The sequence below is a fragment of the Thermobia domestica genome, chromosome 18 (genome assembly GCF_964235325.1).
Source record: "Thermobia domestica chromosome 18, izTheDome1.hap1.1, whole genome shotgun sequence".
NCBI lineage: Eukaryota > Metazoa > Arthropoda > Insecta > Zygentoma > Lepismatidae > Thermobia > Thermobia domestica.
The window spans coordinates 66,811,334-66,824,563 of NC_137471.1; the positions used below are offsets into that span (position 1 = coordinate 66,811,334).

At 35.2% G+C, this 13,230-nt stretch overlaps 1 protein-coding gene across 1 annotated transcript in view; it reads left to right on the forward strand.

Annotated features, from left to right (window-relative positions):
* LOC145674868 (thiamine-triphosphatase-like) overlaps positions 1-13,230 on the forward strand; it is a 578,824-nt gene that overhangs the window by 22,423 nt on the left and 543,171 nt on the right. Inside the window, exon 2 of the mRNA XM_081745113.1 lies at positions 5,394-5,479. The gene's annotated coding sequence lies outside the window, so the exon portion shown is untranslated. The remainder of the gene's footprint in view (positions 1-5,393; positions 5,480-13,230) is intronic.

Genomic DNA, 13,230 nt, shown 5'->3' on the forward strand with positions numbered 1-13,230 from the left:
TTGACGGGATTCCAATTCAGACGTCAGTTTCATCGATTTTATCTGTTTTACCAATTTCCAGCCAGGAAGTAGGAAGACATAGAGGAGAATTCATTCGTCATTCCAGGACAACATCAGCAGGAACCAGGTATATTGAGACTAGTACTCATTCCTACTCTTTTATTAATCATGATCGGAGCCACAATTTCCTCCCTCTTTTACCTTCTGCCTAACTAGTTTTATCTTTTCGTTCACAAGTTTTGTGTGAGACATCAATTCTTATCCCCTGTTACATCCTTTTGTTTAAGATTTTTATAATAAATCAGTTTTAATTGGTATTTAAATCTGAGCTGTTAGGATTTATGTTCGCACAAGCTCATGCTACAGAGAACCCCCTCCCCAAAAGGTAACCACTTTACCACTGAGCCACCTTCCCCTTCTGTTTCTTCTTCTTCTTCTTCTTCTTCTTCTTTATTATTATTATTATTATTATTATTATTATTATTATTATTATTATTATTATTATTATTATTATTATTATTATTATTATTATTCCGTAGGGTTTTAATTTTTCTTTTTCTATATGGTCTTTTGCCATTTCAGAATAGAGAAACCAACTTTCAGCCATCATTATCTAACATAGGGATATTGTGAATGTTTATTTTAATCAATGAAAAGAGTATAAGTAAATCGTTTAGAATGGCGTAGTTTGGTTTTCGTGCTTTAAATATCCGGTTATATGTATTTTGTTATTCGAAGCCTTTCAAAAGAGATTTTGTGACAACAAAAAAATACGTATAATTGTAATTAGCTGTTATTTGATTATGTAATATTTAGACTCCCATTTAGAGGAAAGTCTTCTACATAGACATTGCGAGTTTCTTTTTCTTCTGAAAGCTCTGCGATAGAGGGCGAGGGTACGAGGGATCTGTGATTCGATTCCGGGCTATGTGAGCTTGTGAACAGAATGGCAGAATGTTGCAAAATTTTTTATTCTGATTTGTCATACATAGCGCTGGTCGGACTGGGAACTGTGTTTTTTAAATTCTGAATCACATAGGATTAGACTTTATATATATATATATATATATATATATATATATATATATATATATATATATATATATATATATATATATATATATATATATATATATATATATATATAAAGGAATTCGCGTTTTCATGAATGTGTTCAGGTCAGGGCCGATTCTAGGTATTTTGACACCCTAGGTGAGATGTATTTCGGTGCCTCCTGTCCCTTTTCACATTTTCACTCATGATTACATGCTACTGTTACTATTTGTTTAAGTATTAAATCCTCCTGACCTGAACCTAAGTTAATATAATTTCGATATCGAGCAAATACGCGGTGAAGCTTGCATCCCACATACGATTGTAGTGTACTTTAATGTTTTACATGGCTTGTAATAATTCTTTATCCTATTAGTATTACAAACTCCCCCAAAAAAGAAAGAAGAAAACGTCCATGTATTTGGACGAGCAGGCTCTAGTGCCAGTTGAAATCTGTGCGTCAATTACACGTAAAAAGATATAGCACATTAATCTTGTGCTATTACTCGTCCTTATCCCAGGTTAATGGATCTCAATAACATGATCGGAAGTACAATTTTAAGTTTCAAAACATGTGGTGGAATTCTACTGAATTCAAAGATTCTATTTAGTGTGACAACTGGTGATACTGAGAAATTTATCAATATTATTGTTAAATTTTAGTATATAAGAATAAAATCACATGTTATTTATAAAAAACTTTTTTTTCCTTGCTCAATTTTGAGCTCTGTGCTGCAGTAACTGTTGGTAAATGTATACTCTTTCGCGAACACAGAAAGAGGAAAAAGCAAATAGAATAAGCTCCATCATAATTTCTACATGTATTTATAGCGTTTTAAGATTATTAATTTAACAGTTTAGTAGGAAATGACCGATGCTAGGTGGCAAAACGGTCTTTCTTTATGCAGTAATATTCCTTTTACTATAGGGTTCCAGTTGTAATCACTAAGTATTACCCGATTGCTTCAGAATTTACTAATAAAGGAAATTTGTATTAAGCAATGTTTATACTTCGATCAATTCAGTGCGCTGCATGGTTATAGAAGCAATTAAAGAATTGTGTCCTGATTTAACAAGTTTAGAGTGAAGACGTTCATTTGATTAAAAATAAGTCTTTTTCTTCTGGTTCAGTAAGTGGAAGACGAAATGTATTTTTGAAATTTGTAACTGAGTTCCTGATAAAGTGACGACTGCTGATGTAATCTCGTAGTATCAAAATAAATTTGTATAGAAATTGAATATAGTGATTTGATTTTTCTGTTTATTTTTTTCTTTCTTCCGTATATAATTGATTCCTTAAAACTATTTTAGATACATGTGTTTTAGTACTGCCAAAGAACTTTGTAAAATATGGTTCATCCAACATTCCTCCATTGATATACGGGGTGTCCCAGTTATATATGCGCAGAAAGTTGTATGTTACCCCTTAAGTCATTAGGAATAAAAAGGTTTGTAAAGCATGAGGGTTGCAGTGAACGTTTCGGGAAAAGATAGAACGCAAGAACATCAAAGTACAACACTTGTTTTTTTTTCTTTTTCTTTTCTTTTCAAAGTACTCTCCCTGTGCACAATGTATTGTTTCATGCGATAGAACCACATCTTGAAACTGTTGTGCCACTTCGGAGTTGGTACGTGTGAAACCTGCAGTTTGTATGTCTCGGTGGTTTCTTCTGAAGTGCAAAAACACCTCTCAATCATCATCTTCTTGATTGTTGGGAACGAAAAGAAATCACTGGGGGCTAAATCAGGGAAATAAGCTGGATGCGTCATGACTTCAACGTTTTCCTGGTCCAGAAAATCACTTGTGGCAACTGCTGTGTGAAAGCTGAATTTCGCAATAAGTCACATATCGATCAGTGTTAATTAAATTCACGAACAGCTTCGATATTTTTGAGCACAATGGCTGTCGGTAGACGATTGCACGATCCTCATAAACTGACCCGATCACATCTGAATTCCTAAAACCACCTGTACATTGTCGTCTGCGATGGGGCTTCATCAGGAAAAGGAGCAGTCATCCGACGAACACACTCTTGCTGTGTTAACCCTTGGCGAAAATCGTAATAAATCATGGCATGGAAGTGCTCTCTCGTCAGATTCATTTTTGATCACGACTTCCTTACTTCAAACTAGTGTCCTGCAACGACAAAGATTCCGAATTACATACGGTTTTGCATTTAGAGCGAACAAAGACGACAGTTTATAACTAAAACAAGATTTAACAGATTACATTGTTCCCAGTACGTGGTTCCCGTAACTTTCAGTACAATCCTCGTATCTCCAGAAGTGCATCATTACAAAAGTACTGAAGGTTATTGAAAAAAAGTTCAGTAGATGGCAGTGAATGAAACCTTAGTGATTACAGAGAGTTATAGTAATTACAGTACTGTAACTTACAATTTAATATTCAATATGCTCGGGTATTGAACCTCACTTTGACAGCGACTTACGTAAGTAGTACAGATTAATATGTTTTCTTGTTCTGATATCTCATGTGTATCATTTCAGTAACCTTTTGTAATTTTGTAACGATGCGTTTACGGATTTATATTATTATTTGTCTGAGGAAACAGGTTCACAGTTTTGAGTATATGTGATGTCATGCATAACACAGAAATAGAAAAGTAGGCTACGTGTTGTGTTGTGGCTAACAACATAGAAGTGTGTGAATTTGTGTAATATTAATGCTAGAAAGTTGAAATTAAATGTGGTGAGGTTGTATGAACATGACAATTTCCCTTCCAATCCCCAACCAGAAAAAGAATTTCCCAAACTTCGCAAGATATAGAGGTTTCAGCTTAATCTGTGAAACTTAGTTCGTAATACAACAAAAACACAGTGGGCCTTATGCAGAGTCGTTTTGTAACGTGATTAGTGTCATACTAAGGAGTTCGACTAACATATGTTTCCTGCAGTAGTCAGACCTTTAGGATGACGCTAATAATGCGTCAAAACGACTCTGCATAAGGCGGATTATGACTAGTGAAAAAAGGATTTGATTTTTCTGTTCCCCCCTTTTTTTCTTTATTGAGTGAATCAATTTGCTTAATATATAAAAACTTATCTTTGTATTTGTATAGGATGGTCAATTTATCTTGAAGTGCCCTTGTAACTTTTAAACTAATATATTATAAAAGCTGAAGTTTTGTACTAACAGGGGGAACATTGTTTGACATTGTACTGTATCACGTTTATTGTTCAACGTTGCAAACCAATACTGTTACACTATCAGCATATTTGGAGGCTGTACAACAGTAATAACGCAGTTGAGACGGACAAGGCATTGCACATCCAAAGTACCTTGATGTCGGAGTCTTTGTTGTATGTCCCAGAGTTGTAACATATAGACTACAAAAGACGAAAATGATGGGAATGAGTGGAATGAAGAAAACGGTAGAACCCCGAGAAAAGCCACTCACACGGTAAACCAGGGGTGAACACTATCACGAGCCACTGGTTAGTACCAAATGCTGTGTTCATGATGTGACATTTTTCAAATAAAAAGGAACAACAAATTGAAACTTTGATTTTTCAGAAGGTTTTGTTTCGAAAAGATGCTTAGGTGTGTATTACATAAATCACTTCGAGGTTTTCAACAGGCGTAGAGTCATAATATCGTTTACAGTAATTTGATACCAAACTGTTTCGGAGATATGATAAACATTGGTAAGGTTTGCAACATTACTCAATTTTGTGAATTTTTAACGTCGTATGGATGCATAGAGGCTAAGGGAGACGGTAATAATGAGACGGACGATAATGGTCGAATGAAGAAAGTGGAAAGAAGCGGGAGAGCCCCAAGAAACCCGCTCTATCTATCATAAAGCTCACTTGACAGAAGCTGAGTGAGACACACGAGATGTGAGCACTACCACTGACTCATTATTGGCCTTGCTTAGTTACAACTACAAAAACTTAGTGCTGCAGTGTTAGAGAAATAAAGGAAACCAACGATCATTATAACTTAATCACAAATACGTCGTTTGAAGCAGTATAGCAATCTGTAATCTTGAAGTATGTTTTCGCACATAGTGTGAAGTTCAGAATAAGGCCAACTTCGATTTTAAACTTTTTGTTTGCCTCGTGTTATGTGCGCGTGTGAAATCACTTCCCAAGCTTTGTAACTGCAAATTGTTTTGACATGTTTATAGAATTCTATAATATTTTTACGTGAATATATGTTCGATACTTCTGTTGATGGTTTGCAAAGCTGGATTGCAAAACATTGTTACGAGTTCACTCAAACTTCGTGGATAATTGAACGTAAGTATTACATTTTACATTGAGGGAAGATTGTTTATGGGATAATGGTTTTGCTGATGCTCATCACCGTGTTCCAGCTTGCTGTGTTGCTGTTCGAGTGACTTTGCAGTATTACATTACATCAGATGAAGAGGTCTAATTCATAGGACTAACTATTTAGCAGGTAAGTGTTGTTAATTTCTTAAAATATTTTTGGAAAGTATTGGAAGAATAAACATTAACTTTCAATCAAAGGCTAAAGGTCGTCCAGAGATATAATAGATTACTGCGCTTATGTATACAGGATAGCAGCTCCATGTGTCATACACAGTGTTCGAAGTGGGGGAAAAGCAGAAGCGGTATGTTTCATTACGATTTTGACTTGACATACGGGCTATCTAAATGTTGAAATACAGTGAAGGTATGTTGCCTAAAGATTGCATTTCTTTTTACATAATGACTGAAAACCATTGGAGGGAGGGACATGGAGAGACTTTGATCCCCCGGCAGCAACTCTCTGAAAAAAAAAATTAAAAAAATATCCCCTTATGTTGTATGTTGTGATGTATTATGTTGTATATGTTGTATAGATGAAAATGCTCAAAAACAATTTCCTGCAGGAAAACTACTGGACGCCACTCGACTGAGGGGTATTCCAAAACACCGGAAGATCCGCCCCTCACAGCAGAAAACCCATACTTAAAAAAAAAAAAAAAAAAAAAGCATTTAGGCAAGAAGACACATACATAAGGAAGAAACAATTCAGTATGGTACATCAAAATATAAACTAGATGAACTTCTTTGAAGACACCTCCTTTTAAAAACATAAGGTAGGAAAATGTCGGTGTTGTCCACTTCAAAATTATTTCTGCATAAGAAATAAAATGTTTTTGCGTGCAAAGCTATTCGTCAATTACTGTGTATAAAAATGAATTTATGAAAGGTATTTAGCATCTACTCTCCAGTGACGGTATGTCTTGATTACTGAAAATACAGATGCGGTATGCCTTCATTACGGAAAAATCAGAGGCGGTATGGCATACCACCGCATTCCGTCTCACTTCGCCCACTGGTCATACAGAAAAGAGGAATGAGTATAGCTGCAGCACAATACAGGCAGTATTGCCAACTCATACGATGAAATACAACTAGTACAAATTGTAATTAGGGGAGAGGGGGGTACATTTGAACATCTGTTTTCGAATATTCGTTTTTGCTTCCAAACACTCAGTAAATTTCCTCCTAGAACTGTAGCAAAAACTAAATATAATATACATTATATTTGCCATAAAATAGAGTATTTTGTTTGATCTTGTCATTCTGTGCAAGGGCGCAGGGGGTGTCGTTCAAATGTACCCCCTTGGGGGGTAGATTTAAACAAGCATGGGGAATATACGTGGGGCAGTTTTGAACAAACCATTATTTTACTAGAATAATCGTTATTTTCAGGATGAATTCGTTTACGAACAACAAGGCTAATGTAACAAAGCACCATTAACGGTTTAAGGCACAAGATTTTACCAATCGCGTATGGCAAGGAAATAATAATAATAGTAATAATTGCTGAAACATATATGCAGGCCCGTATTTGTATATTGTCCGCCTCTGTGCTCTAAATAATTTGCCTCCCCTTCGGAAACACATCTGAATTGAGTTGAATTCATAGTTTTTGGGGTCACTGAGATGAATAGTGACAGTTTTAATCCAATTCAACTTCAAGGTCATACTCAACTCCCGAGTGAAGCGGGCGAGAGTTTAAAAGTAATCGAAAACGACATATATTAGTGTTGAATTCATTGTTTTCGAGGTCGCTGAGTTTAAGGGTATCAGTTTTCATGATGTTCAAGTTCATCCTCACCCCTTGGGGTGGGAGTAGGAGAGAATGACTTTTTTAAAAATAATCAGATAAGCTAGCTAATTAAAAACTACTGTAATTAGAACGAATTAAACATTTTCTCGCTCTTGCGCGGGACTCTGAGTGTGATAGTATTAAATATAACTTTATTGTGAATCTATTTTTTTTTTAATCCAAAATTTTGCCGCCCCCTAAATTGTGACGTCCTGTGTTCGAGCACAGAATAGTAGTTACCTAAATACAGGCATGCATATATGCTGTACGTTATATGTTTGTATTGTATTGTATTGTATTTATTTCGTCCTTTTTTCATACATTTAGCACTGTAATACAATGCATATGAAGCGGACACGTCATTTATATATGAATACAGAAGTAAAAGAAACAATAATAGTGAAAATTACATACACTAGGTTAGTAATTAAGCCTTACTTCTTACATCTTATTACACTATACATTTTACATGACATCATTGTTAAAAATAAACTTAGCAATTATTACTTGCAGTGTATTTAGAAACCCTCCAACAAATATGTAATGCTAAAAGCAAGTAATGACATTGATTTTCTGTATATCCTGTAACGTTTCTATTTACTTAGCAGTTCATGTATTCCTCTACCGAGTAAAAGCAATGTTGTAATAAATATTTCTGGAGTTCTTTTTTAAATTTAGCAACAGAGTCCTGAGTTTTTATTTCTTTCGGAAGTTTATTGTAAAGCATGATACCCGCGTATTTACATCCTTTTTCATATAATACTGTTCTGTGTTCTACAATAGAAAAGTTTTCTTTGTTTCTTGTGTCATGATCATGTTGCTGTTCTACTCGCGTAAGGATACCTTGTAGGTGTTTCTTTACAAATATCAATAGATTTAAAATATACAAACAGGGTACTGGAAGTATACGAAGTTTTTTAAATATTGGTTTGCAATGATCTTTTGGTTTAGCAGTTGCCATCAATCTTATTATTCGTTTCTGTATCGTAAAGATGACTTTGGCCTTGTGTGTATTTCCCCAAAATATAATACCATATGTTAAATTCGATTGGAATAATCTAAAGTAAATTGTTTTTAAAGTAGACTCTCTTAAAACATTTTTAAGAACTTTAATTGCGAAATATATTTGGTTTAATTTTTTACTAAGCTTAGTTATTTGCACATCCCAAGAAAGATTTTTATCTATCCAAATTCCTAAGAACTTAGTTGAGTTTACATATTCTATTTCATTATTTTGAATTATAATGTTCCTAGGCTGTGCATGTTTGTTGCGCATGTGATGAAAATTAATTGCTTGTGTCTTTTCAATATTTAATTTAAGCTTATTTTCTTTAACCCAGTGAGAGATTTTACAAAGGATTTCGTTTGCACTACCTTCAACAACCTCATTTGTTTTACCTTTTACTATAATATTAGCGTCATCTGCATAAAGGGATGCTTCTGCTGGAGCAATATTACTTGGTAGGTCGTTAATATATATCAAAAATAATAGCGGCCCTAATACGGATCCTTGTGGCACTCCACATGTTATTTCTTGTTTCTCTGATATGTAGTGTGTAGTTTGGTTTGTATCCCTGTTATTGTATGTAATTTCTACTACTTGCTGCCGATTTTTCAGATACGATTGAACCCATTTGGATGCAATGCCTCTTATTCCGTAACCTTGTAGCTTTGAGAGGAGATTTCTATGTGACACTAAGTCAAATGCTTTCGAAAGATCCAGAAAAACACCTATACATTTCTCCTTACTATCTAAACTTTTATGTACACTTTCCACGAAGTTATATATTGCGGTTTCCGTTGATTTCCCTTGTAGGAAGCCATGTTGCTCGTGTGTTATTAGATCATATTTAAGTAAAAAGGATGCTAGCCGGACACTCATTGTGGTTTCTAAGATTTTTGAGAAAATTGAGAGAAGCGAAATAGGCCTATAATTTTCAAGCGCTGATTTGTCGCCTTTTTTATATATTGGTTTTACTTTTGCAATTTTTAATATACTAGGGAATTCTCCACTTGAAAACGACATATTTATGAGGAAACACAGAGGGTCAGCAATATATTTAATGCTTTTCTTTACAATACTTGGCGGTATGCCGTCTACGCCAGCTGACCATTTACTTTTCATTTTCTTTACCACCTTTATTATTTCTGCATTAGTAGCTGGATGTAGATACATTGTATTGTTGCAAATTTTTGAGAATATTTTTGAAGTGGACAATGCTGGATCATTATTGTACGTATGTGATAAGTTGGTGTAATAGTTATTAAATAGGTCAGCAATTATACAAGGGTCTTTTATTATGTTGCCATTTTTAATTACCTCTAAATTACCGTCATCATTACGAGTGTTTAAACTTAACTCGCTCTTCACTAGTTTCCACAACGCCTTCGACTTATTATCTGATTTTTTAATGATTGTGTCATTGTGTAATTTTTTTGCTGCTTTCAGAACCCGTTTGTATATGTTCTTGTATCTTTTGTAATATGTCTCTGTATGTGGTGATAGATTTCCTTGTGTTTTGTGTTTCACACACACACACACAAAAGGATATGTGGACAACATATCTATAGGCGTAGGTGTGATCTGAAGATAAATTTAAAAGAATACGATCATCGTAGCATATCTGTGAAAATATGATTATGATTCATTTTTTAATTTTGCTCGTCATACCTGATAGGCTTAATGGAAAACCTATTACTACTAGCAATCTAAGAGATCTAAGAAATTACATTTTTTTCACCACTAACCGGGTACTGGACACAAAATTTATTCTACCCTAAAATTCTGCAAATCAACATGAAATGTCAGAATTTTTGCAGTACGCTTTGTCTCTCCAGAAGTTGTGGGATTAGAAAGTCTACACACAATATCAGCAGTTGACACTGAACATTTGTCTTCCTTGTCTGAGAACACAAACATGTTGGTGGTACTTATAAGTTTCAGAAAAGTAGAGGTAGAACAATGTTCAAATGTGCCCCCTAATTTTTGTTCAAAACTGCCCCAACCGGCATGACCAAGCTGAATTTGGTATTACCCAGATAGTACAAACTATTGTGAAATACAAATGGCAACATTAGATAAGTAAATTAATGTACTTGCTTCTGCAATGAATGGAAGATAATATCAAAACACAGGCTTCTGTCAAAAATCTTACAAAACTTCACAAAAATTCCAATTTTCCACCCCACAAATGTAACAAAATACTGCTGTTCATCAACAGTTACACTAAAATGGCAGATAACAGTTGACCGTCACGCAACGCAGTTTTGCCAAACTAAAAATTTTGAAACCACCAGATATGCTATTATTTCTAGCCTGTTATCTTAAATGTTCAAAGGTACCCCCTGTTCAAATGTACCCCCCTCTCCCCTACCCATTTCTTTTTTTTTTAATAGTCAAATAAAATAACGTATCTGAATAGTTGTTGATAAACGTCCTTCGCTATGCAATGAATATATATAAGGGATGAACAGTATAATACAACTTTACTAAATGTATGAATGTTGAGGCAAAATTTAAGTGGAAATTAAATAATTCTATGTTGTTATAAGTACAATTTAAAAGTGCTGAAAATATGTAAAACTTACTACCAGACGTTTTAGTTCTCCAAGGGCTCTATTCCTACCATCTCTTCACGACCCGCTCGGGAGAGTAATACTCCTGGAAGTACTTTTATTCGCGCGCTACTCTAGCCAGCTGTTTTACGCGCTATCCTAGGCAGCTGTTTTAAGTTGGTCACAGCAGCTATCACGGGAATTAAGGTGGAACAAAACGAGCTCTGCGGGGCTTCTAACCCGTTCTTACTACTACTACTTATCTACACAAAGTAAGTAAATCACTTTTTTGAGTAGGCTATTATTTTCATCTTATTTTAATGAAAAAATTGTTACGAAATTAAAAAAAAATCCTTGGGCCGAGTTTGAACCCACACCAAAAGCGTTTTCCGTTATTAGCACGTTTGAACCCACGAGGGCCGACAGCAGCATACGGTTGATTTCTGCTATATGAATGCTATGTGGCGAGAAATGGATAACGTCAACCAATCATAACCTTGTATTTTGTTCCTACTTCCGGGAGCATTACTCTCCCGAGCTAGTTCTAAGCTCTTCTCTATTTGTTTCTTCTACTGAGGATGTAGATTCCCCTTATTATCGGCTCAGTATCGCCTTGAAGTTCGTCCGCATTTCACATTTCTGTCTCGATTTCTTGCACATGTCTCACGTAATTCTTCCAGTTTCACTTTCTGAAAACTTTCTTCGATTAATTTTTCAACGTCTTTCTGTTTAATGTTGTATTGTTGACACTTACCTAATATTTAACTTGAGCCCACACTAGCTCAATAGGATTAAGCTCACAATGGTAAGGCGGTAACCGAATAACATGTCTTGCCTCTTGTGCCCATTCATCAACCTTGCATTTGTTATACTCGAATCTATGAATAGATAACAAGGTCCATTAGATCTTTCTTCAGCATATCTTCGTCGAATGCGTTATTATGAGAACTCAACCACTGTTGTATTGCGTGTTTCCTTCATGACTTTGCTGGCAATACTTTTTTCAACTGTGATATGACGCGTTGTCAATAACTATTACCGTCCACGGAGGAAGATTCGGAAGTAAATTTTCCTTAAAGTAATTTTCATATAATTCACCATCCATTTCATCGCTAGCATCAGTTTTTTTTCCCATAAGAATACGAATTTCGCCCTCGTTACAAAGCCTTGCTCATTCCCAGCATGTACTAAAGCAGTGCTATTCAACCTTTTTTTCCCTCATGTACCCTTAGACAGTTCACCATCCAATTGTGTACAACTGAAGCTGTTTAAAAGAAATAAAGTCGAAATTAACTTAATAAACTTAATAAATTTAATGCACACGTTCTGTGATTAAAATGGGGGACAAATAGAGACCCAAAAAAAGAACAATCAGTGTGCCATTTAAGAGACTATTTAGAGAGGAGTAAAGTGGACATCCGGAAAAAATTAAAAAAAATAAAACGGGAAATTTCAAAACATGGGAGGTATCCAGTTCTGCTGAGTAGGATTTTCTCCTCATCCTCCCGGATAGTTCGCACACTGAGGACAATGTTAAAAATTCAAAAACTAAAAGAAACTTTTGAACTGTTAATGGGATGACTGAGCTTGTTCCCGGGACACCGACTCCTCGATTCTTGATCGGATCTTCGTGAGTGCGAGAATCAGAGCTGATTCTGGATTCAAACAATTTCTGAATTTCTGTGCTTCATTTTTATTGATGTTAATGCAGAGAAATTCTGTTCACACAAATATATTGAAGGAAGTGGAAGAAATTGTGAAATAGCACTGTCACTAATTTCATTGTACTCTTTTTGACATAAATACAAAAGTCACAAATTGACAAGTTACCGAATTTCATTTGCAGTGAACTGTCAACAGACATTTCCAGCAGACTTCCAGAAGCAGCATTACGTACCCCCAGGGGTACGTGTACCTCGGTTGAATAGCATTGTACTAAAGCATATCTGGGGCCACGTGCTGTTGGAGCTGTAAGGCAAGAGAGGCTGTACAGTAAGGGACACTTCTGGATAGTACACTTTTGCTGTAAACTTCCATGTAGGTGTACCACTCAGAAGAGTCCCTTACTGTACAAGGAAGCATCTCTTGCTGAGTGAATTGTTTTATCTTTCCATTGTTTATGCACAGTAATACACGATTCGTCCTTATCTACAATATTTCTGTTTACACGTCTAAATTTCTTAATTTGTCTCACTTATCTATGACGCCAAGACAATATCATCTCTTTCTATAAGCATTGCCTTGGATTTCCGTTTCTCGTGCACGAAATCATACTCTTTCATAAACACATGAAATGTCGTTTTCTTGAAATTGGGTAGATCATCGTCTGAAGTTACAACTGCAGGAACGGATGTCAAAGTTAGTGGTTGGTTCCTGAAATAAAACTCTTGGACTTTTTTTTTTTCTTATAGCACTACGGACAAAATTATTGTATTTAACGTATTTGCTATTCTTAGGCAGTTTATTTCTTGACTTCCTCTTCTTCGGTGTTAGGCTAGTTTTAGACGGAAACATTTATCGTAGCATTTCTC